Source organism: Plecotus auritus, assembly GCF_963455305.1.
Source record: "Plecotus auritus genome assembly, chromosome: 1".
Taxonomy (NCBI): domain Eukaryota; kingdom Metazoa; phylum Chordata; class Mammalia; order Chiroptera; family Vespertilionidae; genus Plecotus; species Plecotus auritus.
Window position 1 is genome coordinate 135,539,094 of NC_137770.1, and position 17,128 is coordinate 135,556,221.

A 17,128-nucleotide genomic window follows, 5' to 3' on the forward strand; every position below is an offset into this window, starting at 1 on the left:
GGCTGGAGCAAAGACTGAAGGTGGTGGCCAGAGCAAAGGTCTGGGTCCCGCCTGCTGGAGGAAAACCAGTGCCAGCAGCCAGAGGAAGGAAGGCATATTGCACAAATATTCATGCCATGGGCCTCTAGTATATAATAAAAGGCTAATATGCAAATCAACCAAATGGTAGAATGACCAGTCACTATGACATGCACTGACCACCAGGGGTAGATGTTCAAGACAGGAGCTGCCCCCTGGTGGTAAGTGTGCTCCCACAGGGGGCCCGCCGCTCAGCCAGAAACCAGGCTCATGGCTGGCAAGCGCAGCATCAGTGGTGGGAGCCTTTCCCGCCTCAATGGCAGCACTAACCCCTGATGGCTCCTGGACTGCAAAAGGGTGTAGGCTGGACTGAGGGACCCCTCCCACCACCCTGAGTGCACGAATTTCATGCACTGGTGTCAATAAAATCTAGCCAGTCTTGCTCAGTGGATATAGTGTCAGCCCACATACTGAAGGACCTTGTGTTCAATTCCAGTCAAGGACACATACCTTGGCTGCAGGCTGGATCCTGGCCCTAGTTGGGGTGCATGTGGGAGGCAACCAATCAATGTGTCTTTATCAGATTAATGTTTCTCTTTCTCTGTCTCTCCCCATCCCTTTCACTCTCTCTAAAAATCAATGGGAAAAATATCCTCAGGCTAGGATTAACAACAAAAAATAATTCAACATAACTAGGGGAATAGAACTCCTTCCTTGTAAGAATTTAATTATGACCTTATCATTTACTACCTATGCTACTTTTGACAAATTAACTTCATGTTTATTAGCCCACTCATCAAGGATAATAAATGTCTGAGAGGCTAGTGAAAGATTCAAAAAAGATTTATGTGATGTGTCTTGCCCACACTGGTCATAACTAGAAGATAATAGTTACTGCAGATATTATCAAAACCTAAATATAAGTTTATAATTTTTCCCTTCCAAGATATACTAGTACCTGTTGATGTGACATTGACTGGAAGTAATACTTCTATCTTCTTTCTTTCTTTAATATCTTCCTGACTCCAAATTACTTCTAACCACCTTTATAATTTACACTAGTGGCCCCGTGCACAAAATTCGTGCCCGGGGGGGGGGGGATGGTGTCCCTCAGCCTGGCCTGCATCCTCTCCAATCTGGAACCCCTGTGGGATCAGGCCTAAACCAGCAGTTGGACAACCCCCTTGCAATCTGGGACTGCTGGCTCCTAACCGCTCACCTGCCTGCCTGCTTGATTGTCCCTAATCACTCTGCCTGCTGGCCTGCTTGTCCCCAACTGCATCCCCCTGCCGGCCTGCTCACCCCCAAATGCTCCCTTCTGCCAGCCTGCTCGCCCACAACTGCCACCCCCCCGCCAGCCTGATCACCCCCAACTGCCCTCCCCTCCTGGCCTGATCACCCCTAACCACCTCTGCCTCAGCCCCACCACCATGGCTTTGTCCGGAAGGACATCTGGAAGGTCTCATGGTCTAATTAGCATATTACCCCTTTATTAATATAAATAGGATATGACATACTGCCATAACTATAACATATCTGCCAGTATTACTCTATGAGAATACATACTTCATGCGATAGGAAGCCATCTAATACATTACATTGTTTATGTTGTAAGTAGTAGGAAATACTGTATTCGTAACAATAATATACACCCTGTGACTTCCCTTCCTGATTTGGGAATGGTTCCCCAGTTCTTTGAACGTTTCCTGGCCCCTAATGTATTTTTTTTTTTTTTTGTCATTCATTGTAACTTTATTTACTGTTTATTGCACATGATTTGAGGTCTTTAACTTCTAACCACCAAAGATCCAAAGGACTATTTTTTCCATGAAGTTTAACATTAACATCAGTGATTTCATGTATTCATGTGTTTTTATTGTAAATATCTGAATTATTCACATTGTCATAGATCCTGAACTCATAAGCGTGGACCATGCACAGGCTGGTAGCAAGCCAGGAAGCCGCTCTGCAAGCAAACAGATACTCTGCATAAGGAGAAAAGTCATAGCACAACATTTAATGTCCAACCTGAGTCACCTCAGAATGTTACATATATTGACTTCTTAATTCATATAGTATCGGGAACTCAGCTGCTTGGATGGTGACAGGGTTGACCTGGTTTCAGGAGAATTATCCCTGAAATAATTAAGGAAAGGGGGGCTCAATCTTTCTTCTTGGTTGCTTGTTCCTCCCCAGCACCTTCATCTTTCTTCTTGTCCTCAGCTTCTTGGGCATCTTCTCCTTCACCTTCACCTCCTTCTTCCTCTTTTGTATTCTCAAAGTCTTCCTTGGCACCTTCTTCCTCTTCCTCTCCTTCCTCTTCTTCAGCCACTTCCTTCTCCTTCTCCTCCTCTTCAGATTCTCCTTCAGAGGGGGGTTCATCCTTAGCTTCCTCGGCTTTTGCAGCCTCAATGGTCTCCTCCACCTCAATCTGCTCCTCCTGGATGTGGCTGGTGTATTAAGAAGGGAAGGAGCGAGCAGACATCAAGTAGGAGCTGGTCTGTAAACCACCGTAGGCAGATCGACCAAAGACCTAGGAACTCTGGGAGTAGCTGCTGGCTATGATTCCCACGCTGGTGAAACTGAGCTGGGTCTCCTCACCTTCCAAGAGTTTCCTGTAAGCTGCAATGTCAATGTCCAAAGCCATCTTCACATTGAGGAGGTCCTGGTATTCTTTTAAATATCGTGCCATTCCACTCTTTGTAGTTCTCATCTCATTTTCTAATTTGTTGATTGTGTCCTGCATAGCACTAACATGGGAGTTCTGCTTATCCTCCAGCTCCTGCAGCTGCTTGCCAGCGCTTCATTCATGCCCCAGCTTGGTTCAATCTCCAGGGTCTTGGCCTTGAGCAGGCAGTGGCTTTCAGACACCTCCTCCTTGGCGGCGCGCACCCTGTAGGTGTTCTTGGCATTGCTCTCGGTCAGCATGGTGAAGCAGCTCTTGTACCATTCTTCTGCATTCTGCATGTTCTTGGCAACCAGCTTCTCATACTGGGCGCAGATATCCTTGAGCGCGGCAGAAAGGTTGGACTTGGAGAACATGTCCATCTCCACGGAGATCTGAGCGTACTGGATCTGCGCCTGCAGCTCAGCGATCTCCTCTTCATGCACCTTCTTCAGAAAGGTGATTTCGTCCATCAGGCTGTAGATGAGCTTTTCGAGCTCAGTGCCTGCGAGAGCCGCCTCATCTGCACCTTTGCATGCCTCCATAAGCCAGCGCTCTGCGTCCTCATGGTTCAGCACCTCTTCCTGGTAGCTCGCCTGCAGGTTGCTCCCAGTCCCTTCTGAGCCCCGGTGCCTCCTACCTGTCCACTGTCCTCTCCTCGCCAGGGACAGGGTGCAGTGGGGCGGGGCACAGGCATCCCATTTTCATTAAAATGTTCAACCCAGGTCTTCTCCACCAGTGTCCTCAGGCAGCCTGGGGCCAGACAGTGATCCCAGAGATGCTGGCCACCCCCGCCTACCCAGGTCCCCGATCACCGCCTGGACCCCAGGGGCAGACGGCGTCAGGCACTGCCCGCCTGGCCTGCCCAGTCCCAGTAGTGGCCTGGACCCTGAGGGCGGCCTCTGGTGCTGCCTGCCCCACCTGCATATGCAAATTTACCTGCCATCTTTGTTGGCTTAATTTGCATATCACTCCTGATTGGCTGTGGGTGTAGCAGAGGTACAGTGAATTAGCATCTTTCTCTTTTATTAGTATAGATTTCTAAATCAAATTTTGCCAACTGGCAGATAAGACAATAAGGCAATACTGATAAATGCTGACAATTCATGGTAAGTTACTTAGTTTCCTATATGAATACTGGTTTTGAAATGATGGCTGAGAACTTTTGCCAAATAATCAGTGGAACCCAGAAAATGAACACTCCATAAAGTATGAAGTGCTAGCTATATAATATTTGTGTATATTAATGACACTCTAAATTTTGTGCAAAGCCATTTTATGTATTCATGTTGTTAAAAAATTAATTAAATTTTAGACCAGAGACTAATACCTGATATAGCATATCACATAAAATTACATATTTTTAATAGGTACTGTTTTACATTCAACAGTTTTATAGACAGCTTGAGGTGGGGGTGGTGTGGGGGAGGTAGAGATTGAAAAAAAAGAGAGAGAGAATTCATGGACATGGAAAATAGTGTGGTGATTGCTGGGGTGGAGGGGAATGGGTGGAGGTGATAGAGGACATAGAAGGGATAGAAAAAAAATTATTTAACTTTAAAAAAGAAATGCTTTAAGACTAAAAAAAGGAACATTGAAAATCTATGTAAAGATAAATTCAAAATTATACCATCATACTTTATTGGTCATAAGTAGAAGATGTAACTCAATGGAGGTGGTTATTTAAAAAGAACCTCCACATTATTACTCCTAAATGGACAATGGCATTACAATTGACATTAACAGCCAAATGTCAGAAGCACAAGATTCATGCATGAAGAAATTCATGAACTTAAAACTACCTAACTATAATACATTGTTAAAAGGCTTCCAAATTTACTATATGAGAAATTGCCAAATTATAAATAAAGCCAATGTTATTCCATTTGGATATAGTTACTGAACAATTTCATTTAAGAACATACATGTTTTTTGCCAAAAGGGGAAATGTTCTTGAATATTAAAAATATAGGTCTGTATTTTGATATTATAACAAAAGGACATAAAACTAAAACCCAGAGACTAACTTCTGCCAAAAATTTATGGTCTGATCTCACCTCTATCACATTCCTGCATCTCAGTTTTCCCAATATGCAATTAACAGATTGTTTAGTCATATCCTAAATTCTTTTTCTACTCTATCATTTTTAATGTCTAAACAACTATATATGTAAAAGATGGCATATATGTTATGAATCACAAATCTAGTGTTAATATTGTAGCCAACAAAATTTGGCAGAGTGTATATTATAAATTATGACAAAGACTTTCTCTTTGATTAAACTTTAATCAGAATCCTCTCAGCCATTTTCATCACTAGGTTTCCACCTTTGAACATCCAAGTCTATCTTTGCATTCCCAAGAATCCTGTGTGTTTAGACAGAACCCTCAACCTCTATTAATGATCACACCTCATATCCTCATCCCTCACCACCCCAGTGATATCTAAAAATCCTGGCCAGCCTACAGCAAGAGATTTGTCAGTTGTGTTTAGCTAGAAGCACCCTTTACCCCTGGTTGTCTCTTGGTAATTTTCCATCCACTCCCCCCATCTTGCTTTTGGCCATGAACCCCCACATTTTCTTCTTGTATTCAAAATTGAATCTTACCCATCTCTCCCACTACAAATCCCATTACAGTAGTCCCTTATTCTTTTAAAGTATATTTTTATTGATTTCGTAATGGAAGGAAGAGGGAGAGAGAAAGAGAAATATCAATGAGAGAGAATCATTGATTGGCTGCCTCCCGCAGGTGCCACACTTGGGGATCCAGCTGGCAACTGGGGTATGTGCCCTACCCTGGAATCAAACTGTGACCTCCTGGTTCATAGGTCAACACTCAAACACTGAGCCACACCAGCTGGGCAGTAGTCCCTTCTTGAATAAAGTCTCCCTTACCATCTTCAGCATCAGAATATTTTTTTTTCTTTAAAAAATAGTGTGCTCCTAGTTACAACTTATATTCAAATGTCAAGCAGATGCTGTTTTAGAAATTTGTTATTCACTTAAGTGACTAAGCCACTTGAGTGACTTAAGCCACAGCTTTTTACTACTTACATTTCAAATACAGTAGTTATGTTTATATATAAATTAAGTTATTTCCTATTGGGATCAGAGTGACCTGATCTTTCTTAGAGTCACCAGGATGTCTCAAAACAAGGCTTTATTTAAGTCCTTGAATAGAGTTTTGCGTATTTTTTAAAACTCTAATTTAGTTATTTTAAATCCATTTGTTTATTTTTTCTTAAGGTTTATTTCTTCTAAGATTTATTTATTTATTTAGTTATTTTACTAAATCATGTTATATATGCTCTCATAATTACATTTTTATATAATCTGCTCTCAGTGACACCAAGGTTGGTTATGAGAAGGAGAGAATGAGCACATTATAGCAGACATCTCATGTGAAGAGGAAGTGGGTGGCTGTACAAAACTGCCCTAAGAAGCAGAATACTGAAGGCTCCCCCAATCCCATTTGTTATCTTGTCAGAATAACTTATCCACAAAAAGCAAGGTAGCTTTACATGTAGTTCAGTTTCAAAAAAAATGGCATTGTAATAGAAATTTTAAGAGCCTTTAAGAAAAAAAGAATGTTGTTATATCAAAGCTAACAGTGGACGGTATTTTCCACTTGTGTGCCGATAGGTTCTGTGTTGAACCAGCAATTCAGACAATGAAGGATATGCTGTATATTTTGCAGCCTTTCTTCAAGAATGAAAGAAAGCTCTCCACATTCTAGTATTGTCTTGTATTAAGTTTCTAAAAATACAAAACCTTCCCCAGTGAAGACTTTATATAGATACGTGGTTATTTGAAGATGCAGGAGAGGAGGGAAAGGCAGCTTGAGTGTACATTACCAATACTGTTGCTCTGGGCAATGTGTGCTTGAGACTCCTAACATGTGTCCAAATGCCTGCCATCATTCTCTACCTAAAGGATAGGAGGTGGGAGTATTCTATTCATCTGTTCAGTCCACCACTCCCACCAAAACTTGAAGGTTTTCTTAGGGGTATTAAATGTTCACATTTCTGAATTACATCTATATGCTGCCTGAGTGATTCTGAAAGAAAGATGCAGTCAAAAAAATCCCAACGGGAAGAAAGTGAGAGTAGTTGAAATGATTTGCTGTCTGTATATCAATTTGGATAGAGTTGCATCTTTACTTTGTTGAGTCTTCCAATCCATGAATGCTGTATGCTTAATTTGAACAAGGCCTAATTTATTTAAATAATTATTTCTTTAACTGGTATTTTGTAGTTTTTAGCATACTAGTCCTTACATGTTTTGTTAAAATTGCATTTAAGTATTTCATTTTTAGAGCAATTATAATTATGTTGTAACATTTTAATTTTGATTATTCTCATGGTCACTACCTATTTATAAATATATATAATTTTTGTGTTAATTTTGTATCCTATGACTATGATGAACTCAGTTCTAGAAGTTCTGATTGTATTTATTCTTCGTTTCTTACATTCCTTGGGATTTTTCTCCATAAAAATTCTAATGATCTATATTTCTTTTTTTTATGAATCTGCTTATCTCTTATTTCATTCATTTATATATTCATTCATTTATTTTTTCCTTATTTCATTTTCTAGAACTTGTAGTCATATGCTGAAAAAGAGTGTTGAAAGCAGATAATCTTGCTTATTTCCCAATCTTAAGGGTGAAAACACTAATTTTTAAGTATGATACTTGCTGTAGGGTTAAAAGTCCACTAAAGTTTATGCTCTTTATCAAAATTAGAATTCACCTTCCAGGTTTGCTGGGAGTTTTTTATTGTTGTTGTTTTAAACTTACAGGTTTTTTTATTTAAAAAAATATATTTTATTAATCTTTTAGAGAGAGAGGAAATGAGAGGGGGAGGAGAGAGAGAGAAATATGGATGAGTATAAACATGATCGACTGCCCCCTACACCCAACAACCACACCCCCCCAACCCCCTGGCCTGGGGATGGAGCCCAAAACTTGACACTCAACCAATTGAGCCCCACCAGCCAGAGTATGCTGGGAGTTTTTAAATGAATGGGTATTAAATTTTCTCAAGTGATTTTTCAGAATAAAATTATATGATTATGTGATTTTTCTTCTTTAGTCTGATGTTTAATATGATGTTTTACAGTGATTTATTTTCAAATAATGAATAAAGTTAGTATTGCTGAAATAAATCCATGTGGTCAGAATATATAATTATTTTTATATAATGTATTTTTATTATTTTTTTTCTTTTTTTTCTCCTTGTCTTTTTTTTCTTTTTCTTTTTTTTTCCTCTTTATTGATTAAGATATTACATACTTCTCCTTATCCCCCCATCCCCCCCTGCCCCACTCATGCCCTCACACCCCTGGTATCTGTGTCCGTTGTATATATCATTAAATTATATTTGCTAATATTTTATAAAAATTTTTGCATGTATATATTAGTAAGTGATATTGGTCTATAGAAGTGATTTTGAACCTTTTCATCTCATGGCACACATGAACTGATTACTAAAATTCTGAAGCTCACCAAAAATTGTATTTTTTTACCACCTGACAAATAGGTATAATTTTGATTCATTCACACCAGGTGGCTGTTGTTGTGTTGGCTGTTTTAATTTTTTAATTGGACAATCTAAAGGAAAAGAGGTCACTGTCCCTGGCTAAATAGTCAGTATTTGCATGTTTTTAAAATTCTTGCGGCACACCAGTGTGCCAGGGCACAGTTTTTGAAAATTACTGGTCTATAGTTTCCATTTTGTGTAATGCCTCTAATTTTAATATCAGTGTAATCCTGGCTTCCTAAAATGAGTTGAAAAGGTTTCCTCTTCTTCTATTTCCTGGAAGAGATTTTCTAGACTCAATGCTCATTCTATTTTATAAGTTTGATAGAATTCTCCAATAAAACCATATAGGCTTGGTGATTTCTTTTCTGGGAGTTTTTAAATAAATGAATTCAATTTATTTAATAATTACAGGGCTATTAAAATTAGTATTTCATTTTCTGTGAGTGGCAAATTGTGATTTTTAAAGAATTATTCCATTTTACCAAAAGTTAAAGTTTATGAATATAGAGTGGTTCCAACAATTCCATTATTATTATTATTATTATTATTATTATTATTATTATTATTATTTATGTCTCTAAGGTCTTTAGTGATATCCCATTTCATTCCAGGTATTAGTAATTTGTCTTCTCCTGTTTTTTGTTTTGTGGTGTTCTGTGTTGTTGTTTTTTAAGGTCTGTCAATTTTATTGACTTTTTATAAATAAATCAGCTTTTTGTTTCATGAATTTTCTTTGTTGCTTTTCAGTTTTGTTTTATTGATTTTTGCACTTACCATTATTATTGTGATCTTGCTGCTTGTCTTGGATTTAGTTTGATTTGTAATTATCTTAAATATTCTCTTGACATATATTTAGAACTATTTTCACTTCAACTATTAAATAGAAAATTTAAGGAGGAAATGACATTGTATTTGTCCACATATTTGCTATTTCTATGTTCTTCCTTCCTAATGTCCCAAGATTTATTTTTTAAATTTGAATATTTTGTTTAGAGAGTTTCCTTTAACTATTCATTTAAGATAGTTGTGCTAGCAACAAATTTTCTCAGTTTTCCATTATTTGAGAATGTATTTATTTTCCCCTTCACTCTAAATAGTAATTTCAGTAGACAGAATTCTTGGAAGAAAATTTTGTTCTCATTCAATAATTGAAAAATGTTGTTTCACTTCCTCTGGCATCTATATTTTTGGTGAGAAATCTATTGTCATTCACGTTATTACTTTTTTTTTTTTTTTACAGAACTAGGTAAGCACTCACTGTTTTAAGACTTTTTCCTTAATTTCCAAAAGTTTGACAGCTAGGTGTCTTGGTGTGGATTTCTTTAGGTTTATTTAGTTTTCGTTATTCTCAGCTACTTGAATCTGTCAGTTTGTCTTTTTTTTTCTTTCCAAATATGGGAAGTTATAAGCCATTACTCCCACTTTATTAGTCCCAACCGCTATCCCCTGGACTTCTGGGGCTCTGGAAGTATTAACTTGAAACCATATGTGATAGTCTAAGACTGTTCATTTTTCAGTCTATTTTTATCTAATTCAGATTCAGTAATCAGTATGGTTCTATCATGCAATTCACTGATTCTTTGTTTTATTAATTCTATTATTGAGCCTAATCTTGAAGTTTTTTATTTTTAATATTTTTTAAAATTTTAGTATATTTTTACAACTAAAGAAATGTTGCAAAGATAATACAGACTTCCTAAATACTAGACATCCAGTTTTCCACCTGATTAAAATGTTTCATTAGTATAATACATTTGTCACAATTAATGAACTAATAATGATGCACTATTACTAACTCTAGTCCATAATTTATTCAGATTGCACTGTTGTGCCTCTATTTTCTGCTGTCCATGATTTCTATTGAAAATTCTGCTTTCATTCAAATTATTATTCCCTATAGGCAATACATCTTTGTTGTTCTTTTTGTGTGTGTGGTTTTTTTTAAAGATAGTTTTCTTTATTTATAGTTTTTAATAGTGTCATTATAAAGAGTCTAGTCATGGATTCTTTTGTACTTACCCTATTTCAGATTCACTAAGCTTCTTCAACTTCTACTGTTATATCTTGCACCAAATGCAGGAAGTTTCTATTCATGATATTTTGAGCACTTTGCTGAACAAAAACAAAACACACATTTTGTCTTTGCATGATGAAATGTTAAGGGTATAGTTATTATTTTTTTTCATTCTATTGTTCTGATTGGATAATTTATCCTGATCTATCTTCAATGTCATTATTTCCTCTATCATCTCTATTTTGCTAATTAGTCTATCTAGTGAGTTTTATTTTATCTTTTAAGTAATGTATACCTTGTGTATAATTGTTGAAATTATTTTTCCTATTGTTTTCAAATATGGTTTAAATTGTTTTCTGAAGATCTGTGTACTAACAACTTCTTTAAAATCTGTCAAATGATTTCAACATATGTGTCATTTTATTATTGGTGTGTTTTAATGTTTTTATTCCACATGAGTTGAGATCTCCTACTTCATTACATTTCTAGGAATTTTGAGTTGTACCCTTGACATTTTAATGTTATACAATGAGACTCTGCATCTTGATTAAATCCTTTGGATAATGTTGATAATCTTCTGTGGGCTACAGAAGTCAATTCTGTAGTCAAGTCTAATTCAAATCCTTTAGTGCATTGTTTAGATCTTTTCCATGTATGCACTAACCAATATCCAGACATGGATGGTGGACTATCTGTTCAATTCTCAAAGTGTTTTTTGTATTGAATGGGATCCGATTTATAGATGCAAACTTGAGGAAGAGCGCAGAAATTCGTAAACAACTTCCTGTATCTCTTTCCTCCCCACATCCTCCACTGTATTTCCTGCTTTCTTTTGGGCTTATTCCTGGAATGTGAGACAAAAGCTGGGGCTTTGTATACTTTGCTTTGCTGTGTACCCCTGAAACTGCTCCTGCATGTGGAGCCAGGCAAAACAAGGACAGAGAAATAAAAAAAGAAAAAAAATGTGATGGAATTTTACCAATTCTTTTGGAAACACATTTCATTGAAGGCAGAGGAAAGCTCCCATCCCTCAGAATTTTGGCTCTTCAGACTTCCATTGCTGCCAGCTGCTAAAGGAATGGAGCAAAGGAGAACAGAGGAAAGAAAACAATAGAGTGAAAAAAGAATAAACACTCTTTGAGAGTTAACGGTTCCCTCCATATTCCTTGAGCCAGAACTAGAGGCTTTCTCATGGAGCTGTGTCTGCTTGTGCCCCAGTGACCTCTTCCTGTGCACTGAGTTCAAGTCAGAAGATATCAGAAGAGAGAAAAATGTTAAATTCACTGCAGCTTTGATTGTATTTTGAACTCTGGTCTTTACCTCTATTTTTCCTACTCTATTTACTTGTGAGAGTCCTCAGTATTCATTAGAACACACAGATAGTATGTATATACATCTTATCCTGAACTTGAAATCCAAATATATATATTTTAGTTTTATTTATAATGAAATTAAAAAGGGTTGTGAATGGTAGAATAACACTGGACAATTTCACTTCTTTGACACTGACATATAAAATCCTAAATAAGTCCTACCTCTTTGGCTCAATGGATAGAGCATTGGATCCTGGGTCTCAGGTTCTCTTCAGGTCAAGGAAAGATACCTTGGTTGTAGGTTCAGTTCCAGGCCCTGGTCAGGGCGCATGTGGGAGGCAACCAATGGATGTGTCTCTCTCACATACATGTTTCTCTCTCACATTGATGTTTATCTCTCTCTGCCCCCCACCCACTCTCTCTAAAAATAAATGGTAAATATACTCAGGTAAGGATTAACAAAAAAAAAAACCTAAGTAAAATAGATTATTGAATCCATTATTATGTAACATTTCAAGAAGCAAAGCAAAGCAATGCTTTATGTGCTCTGTATATTACATATTAAAATTTACACAATAAATGCTTGCTTCTGTAACACATATACTTAAAAACACACATCTATATATATAAAAGCCATGTGACCGGAATGACGGAACGATCAGAACAACCAGAATGACTGGAACGACCGGTTGCTATGACATGCACTGCAGTGCCAACCGGCCCGATTGGGACCCAATTGTCCCCCCACAACCTCCTGAAGCCACTCCCCCAAGACGGCCCAGCCCCCAATTGGCCCCCCTACCCCAATCTGGAGCGGGGCCAGTGGCCAACCTCCCTCAGACCCTCCCCACTGCTGCTGGCCTGGCCCTAATGGACCCGCATTGGGGTGGGCTGGCCGGACCCCACCCATGCACGAATTCATGCACCAAGGTCTCTAGTATATAATAAAAATAGTAAGGTGGAAATGATACTCACCAATTTCATGAATTTGATTAATTCTTGGGAATGAGAAAGTGGAAGAAAGAATTTTGTCTAAGTCTGAAAGATGTTTTTTCCTAAAAGGAGAAACAAATTCCATTAAAAGTAATATAAGGTATGTTTAATTATAACAATAAAAATATAGGTATATGTAGTATTAATTTCTGCTATTTCTTATATGTTTGAAATATGTTACAATGAAAAATTAAAATACTAAAATTCTTGTGGAAAAAAGTCACATTTATGAGCAGAATAATTTTGTAAATAAATGTCATTTTACTGTTAACTATAGTAAAAATTCTACAGAAAGATAATAGGAATATGGACAAAGAAATTAAAAGAAAGTCTTTATTAACAGTTATACTCATATTTTTAGTGTTATGTAATGTAGAAATTGGCAGAAAAAATATCATTATAGCATATATCTCCAAATACAAATGATAAAGCATTTGGGCACATATATTTGACCTGTGGGCTGGTGGACTACATAAAAGAAACAACTACATCATTTAATTGCTTATTAATACATTTATAACTAAGGGGGTGTGTGTATTTACTTACTCAGGAAAACATACATTAGTACTGTATTAGCATTTCAAAATGTTTGAGTATGTCAAACAGACTACTTAAGAATGATGATTCTTACAAGACTCAAAACCCCCAGTCATTTAGTAAATTTAAGAGATGATCTTAATTTTGAAAAGTAATATTTTCTTTTGAAATCTCAATAATAAACATATATTATAATAAATTTTATATAAACTCCAGTGGGGTATATTTATTTGTCAATTATTTTTGTTTGTACAATTTAATGCTATTCTCAGCTTATACATCCAAAATCAAAAAAGATTTAATCGTGCCCATTATCATTACTTTTTTCAATCTTATTTTAATAAGGACAGCATAACAATTTCTTAAGGCCTGATTTATCTGTCATGCACTGAATCGCCTAAATCCTTTTCAATCTTTCCTTCTCAAGAAACAGAAAAAGAAGGAAAAAAACTATTACTAGTTTGACCCTTTATTTATCTGAAATTATTGTAATTTCACAATTATTATTATCACACATTTCATAGCAGTTAGCTAGCAAAGTCATCGGAATATAATTAATACACAGTAAAAGTGTAAAGTAAGTCAATGAAGAATTATAAATACTTAGAAATTGTTAGTGTTATTCTCATATTTTTAGACAAATTTATATAAATTTGTAGTTATATAAAACTTTTTTAGTTTAAAATAATTGAAACTATTTTAAAGCACATTATAAGGGATGTTTTCCGCATTTTCCAAAAGGGTTATTTGTAAAGTGAGTTTATGCCTTGTATTTCTTTCTTTTCTTTTTTTTTTTTAGCTCTTAAAAAATCTATCTGAGATTAAAGGTTATCAGCATACTGAGAATGTAATTGAAAAAATATTATCTCTTGCCTTTACTCTAAGTCTGATAAAAAAAGAACACAGTTACTAGAATGTAACAGTCAGAACCCTGATAAAGTCTAGTAACCCAACCATTGAAATTCACTATGAACAGGATTATGTGTTTTATTTCCCTCTAGTGGTTAAGTAAATGAGTAAGTACATGGGAAAAAGTCAATTGCTTTGATGTGCTTGCTTAAAAGCCATTTATAATATTGAGATGTCTCATGTGGAGCACTTACAGAATTGCACTGTAAAAATTGAAAACAGGAAGTATAAACAAGCATGCTGGGAGTCAGTAAAATGAATCACTAGCAAATAAGCAATTATTACCAAATTATTTTTCTGTATTTTGAAAGCCAGTGTTCATGGGGCAGAAACAATGAGATAAAGTGATGTTTGTTCTCTTTCAGACTAATACCCAAAAGGTATAGAACAAACATTCAGAAAAGAAAAATTATAATTTTATTTGATTTTGAGAGAAATGATTTTTGGCAAAAAATTAGTATTTACTTTGCTAACTATTATTCTTGATAAGGCCAACTCTAAAGTCATTTGCATCACCTGAACATGTAGTCATGGGCAGAGAAATCATTTAAAACAAAAGCTATACACAGACCACATGGTAAATATTTAGATGAACTATTTAATTTAATTCCAAGACCAGCATCATAACAAATGTACCATTAGTCCTTTTACCATTTTCAAAGAGATTGGTAAATCGTTGCTTTGAGGGTGACAAAAAATTTTACAGCAAGGATTTAAACCCACATAGTCTAGCTTTTGAATATATATTCTAATAAGAAAGCATCAAGGCATGTTATCCTGCAGAAAAAAATCGGTAAAGTTTTAAATATTTATCATGCATAATGGATAACTTAAATAATCTGAAAACATTGATTTTTTTTATCAGAAAGTGATTGTTTTATAAATCTTACCAGCAATTTTGTGATGTTGATATTGTTGTAATTAGCTAGTTAATATTAATAAAGGGAAGTCAGACATTATAAGCATGATCACCTGGGCAGCTTCACCAGGCAGCTACAGCTTCACACACCTCTGTCCCTCCAAGGCAGTGGTTCTCAACCTTTCTAATGCCGCGACCCTTTAATACAGTTCCTCATGTTGTGGTGACCCCCAACCATAAAATTATTTTCGTTGCTACTTCATAACTGTAATTTTGCTACTGTTATGAATCTTAATGTAAATATCTGTGTTTTCCAATGGTCTTAGGCAACCCTGCAAGCGGTTCTCATGTCGCAACCCACATGTTGCAAACCGCTGCTGTAGAGCCTAAGACCATCGGAAAACACAGATATTTACATTACGATTCATAACAGTAGCAAAATTACAGTTATGAAGTAGCAACGAAAATAATTTTATGGTTGGGGGTCACCACAACATGAGGAACTGTATTAAAGGGTCGCGGCATTAGAAAGGTTGAGAACCACTGCTCCAAGGAGATTAACACCCCTCCCTTTCCCTATCTGGCACTAGTTTGTGGGGAGACAGGCACGGGTATATGAGGTTGGGATGATGTAGGGAAGGTGCTTACCTGTCAGTCTAGCCTGGGGATCAATTGATTGGCAAGGGGTTGGGCCCCTTGGAGGTGCCAAAGTCTTGGAGAGTTGATTGGCTATTTTGAAGAAACCCCTGCTTAAAATCCCCAAAGTGTTCCCTCTCTTTATTTTCTCAGTGAACCTGTGTGCTTGCCTATTCTCTCTCCATAACTATGTGGCCCTAGAAGTCACATGGCCCATGGTTATGTGGACCCCACACACAATGGACTGTAGCTAGGAACACAAGTTAAGCTAGCCTGATGCTGGAGTGGACTATACTTTAATATGGAACAGAAGTTCTGGACAGAGATGAAACCTTGGAGGGGAACTGCCTTAATTTTACACCATCAATAAAGCTTTTCACAAAATTCCAACCTCCATGGGGGCCTCAGAAAATTCATTTTCAACTGACACCCCAAGAACTCCAATTCCATCAATAACAATATGAGTGACACAACTTGTAAATTGTTAATTTATATATATTAATAAATTGGAGGAAGAGAGAGAGAGAAACATCAATGATGGACAGAACCATTGATCGGCTGCCTCCTGCACACCCTCCACTGGGGATCAAGCCCCAAACTGGGCATATGCCCTGACCAGAAATCGAATCATGACCTCCTGGTTCATAGGTCAGTCGATGCTCAACCACTGAGCCATACTGTCAAGGCTGCAAATTTTTAAATATATTTTATATACTTTATTGTTAACACATTATTCTGGGTAAAGATGACCCAAAATGCTGGAATAGAGAAGAAAAATTAGAGTTATTTTGAGATATAGAATTACCTTTAAAATTTAAATTAAGTATAGAAAATCAAAAGAGCTAATTTTGTTTGTTTGTTTTGTTAATGTTCTCCCATGGATATTTTTTTCCATTGATTTTTAAAGAGAATGAGGGGGGTGAGAAAGAGAGAGAAATAAGAGAGAGAAAGAGAGGGAGAGAGAGAGAGAAATGTGAGAGAGCCAGTCAATTGGCTGACTCTCATACTTATCCCACCAGTGTAGGGAACCTGCAACAAAGGTATGTGCCCTTGGCTATAATCAACTAGAATTGAACCCGAGACCCTTCAGTGCAAGGGCCAAAGCTCTAACCACTAAGCATGCCAGCCAGTGCAAAAGAGCCAATTTTAATTCTAAATTTTTCAATAGTCAGTATAAAATAACTTGTAAAATCAAATGGTGATAACATATATTGAAATTAGTTTTCAAGAAATCTATCAATGGATAGAATTTAAATCAATTATTTTTATTTTAATAGTTCCATTATCTCAAGGATATATTTAATTTTCAGAAAAAATTCTAACAATGAGGAATAATAATTTTTGTCCATAATAGATATGAAAATACAATAATTTTCTCTGGTGTATTCATATCTTTCAAGGAAGTTTTAGAAAAGTGATTTCTTAAAAAAAATTAAGTGATTGAAGTTTCATTGGATATGTGTATATCATATGTAAAAAACAGTAAATGATCAATTTAATTGACTTCATATAATTTGGAATTTCAAAGAACACTTTAATTGGTTAAATATTTCAGTTATTTTATAATCACTTCACTGCACACTGGAAATGATTTATGATCTTAGAAATTCCATAAAATGAAATTCAGCAGAATTGGC

The 17,128-nt window shown here is 36.3% G+C and overlaps 1 pseudogene across 1 annotated transcript in view; it reads right to left on the reverse strand.

Annotated features, from left to right (window-relative positions):
- Nucleotides 1–2,179: 2,179 nt before the first annotated feature.
- LOC308241148 (neurofilament light polypeptide-like) overlaps nucleotides 2,180–17,128 on the reverse strand; it is a 62,796-nt pseudogene continuing 47,847 nt past the window's right edge. The window contains exon 5 of the transcript in view: nucleotides 2,180–3,340. The product of the transcript in view is annotated as a neurofilament light polypeptide-like (transcript). The remainder of the gene's footprint in view (nucleotides 3,341–17,128) is intronic.